This window comes from Octopus sinensis, linkage group LG22 (genome assembly GCF_006345805.1).
Source record: "Octopus sinensis linkage group LG22, ASM634580v1, whole genome shotgun sequence".
NCBI classification, from domain to species: domain Eukaryota; kingdom Metazoa; phylum Mollusca; class Cephalopoda; order Octopoda; family Octopodidae; genus Octopus; species Octopus sinensis.
In genome coordinates, this window is record NC_043018.1 from 10509651 (window position 1) to 10512150 (window position 2500).

Consider the following 2500-nt stretch of genomic DNA (forward strand, 5'->3'; position numbering starts at 1 on the left):
ACCTGGCTAAATATTTTCTCTCAGTTTGGAAAGAAAGTCCAGTCATATTGATATGTTTAATTAATCAAGATAATTAAGTGGTTGGTATTAGGAAGGGCATCCAGTCATTAAACCCATGCCAAAACATACAATGAAACCTGATGCAGCCTCCTGCCTGGTGGTGGGGGGGGGGTGATGGTGATGACAACGACGACGACACCAACAATGATGACGATGATGAGGATTGTTATTGTTGTTGTTGTTGTTGTTATTAAGACTGTGAACTGGCAAAATCTTTAGCACGCAGGGCAAAATGGTTAGTGATATGTCATCTGTCCTTACATTCTGAATTCAAATCCCGCCAAGATCGACTTTGACTTTCATCCTTTTGGGGTTGATAAATTAAGTACCAGAGAAATACTAGGTTCGATGTAATCAACTAGTCCCCTCTCCTGAAATGTCATGCCTTGTGCCTATAGTAGAAAGGATTATGATTATTATTATTATTATTATTATAATTATTATTATTATTATTATTATTATTATTATTATTAGTAGTAGTAGTAGTAGTAGTAGTAGTAGTAGTAGTAGTAGTATTGAGTGAGAGAGCAGTGCATGCCATCAAAGTGACACGGGGGTAAAATATACGAAGCCCAGTATACCCATCATGACTACCCGTCTGATAAGGGTACACCAGGCACATGCACCACAGCCATATGTGCGCGACATGGTGATCTCATATCAAGATAGACAGCACATGACCTTGCAGGTGGGGCCCAGTTAGAATTTTCTTCTGGTCAAGTAACCCATCCCACTCAAAAGGTCCCTGAATATGGATTGTTTAAGGATGTTGAAAGAAACACCCATGTTTCCAGAGGTGAATTATCCAAACCTCTAAGAATTCCTTTCAACACGCGGCTATGATACTCCCCCACAACTTCCACTCGTGATCAAAGATGCACATATCGTCAGCCACTAAGGGACATGCTCAACTGGTTAAGGTCAAACAACTGACAAGCAAATCTGAGGTATTGAGCAGAATATTTGCTGTAGCCCATCTTTTATACCAAGACAAAACAATGTACATGATAACACTTCCAATCAGTTAAGATCAGAAACCATAAGAGCCACTGCCTGGTACTGCATCAGGGCTATTATCATTATTATTATTATTATCATTATTCAGTAGTTTTATTTTTATAGCGTGCTTTTACTTCACTAGCGAGCGCAGCTCTGTGTGCCTTGGGTATGTGCTGTGGTTTGTTATGATGCTCTTATTTTTACTGTATTGAAAGTGTTCTGCGTAGGATGTGTGCAGTGCCCAGTAGTGCAATTTTTTGTATGTTATATGTGTTTGTAAGTCCTGGTGTTTTTGTTATGTATTTGTTTGAATATTTTTTTATCATGCCTAATGCGCCTACTATGATAGGAATTGTTTCTGTTTTCAGATTCCACATTCTGGTTACCTCTATTTCCAGGTCTTTGTATTTTGAAAGTTTCTCCATTTCTTTTAGAGACACGTTGTCATCTGCCGGTATTGATACATCAATTAGAAAGCATTTTTTTCTTCATGATCTCTGATAACTATATCTGGTCTGTTGGCCTTAATTTCTCTGTCTGTGTGTATTGGCATATCCCAGAGTATGGTTGCTTTCTCGTTTTCTGTGACCTTTTCTGGTGTGTGCCTATACCATCTTTTTTCTGTTGTTATTCCATAATGTTGGCATAGCTTCCAGTGTATGTATGTATGTATGTATGTATGTATGTATGTATGTATGTATGTATATTATTATTATTATTATTATTATTATTATTATTATCATCATTATTATTATTATTGTTATTATTGTTATTATTATTATTGTTATTATTATTATTGTTGTTGTTATTATTATTATTATTATTATTATTATTATTATTATTATTATTATTATTATTATTATAGCATGCTAGGTGAAACACTTAACAGTATTTCTCTCATTGCTACAGTCTGAGTTCAAGTTCTGCCAAGGTCAACTTTGCCTTCCATCCTTTCAGGGTCGATAAATTATGTACGAGTTGAGTACTGGGGTTGATGTAATTAACAAGTCCTGCTTCCCCAAATTTCATGCCTTGTACCTATAGTAGAATGAAATGTCATCGTCATCATCATCATCATCATCATCATTATCATTATCATCATAATTATTATTATTATTATTATTATTATTATTATTATTATTATTATTATTATTATTATTATTATTATTATTATTATTATTATTATTATTATTATTATTATTATTATTATTATTATTATTATTATTATTATTATTATTATTATTATTGCCTTTGTACAGCTTCTACCAGTGTCAGCTGTTCACTACCAGTGAACTAAGGTAACACCTCTTATTTTTCGAGCACCTTCCAGAGTATTCAAGCGGTCCCAAGCAGAGCTGTTTTCTACAAGTACCCCACTCTTATTGCAGCCCCTATTTATTCCACGTACTTCTCGCGATTTTTGCTCACTGTTCCCAGAGCT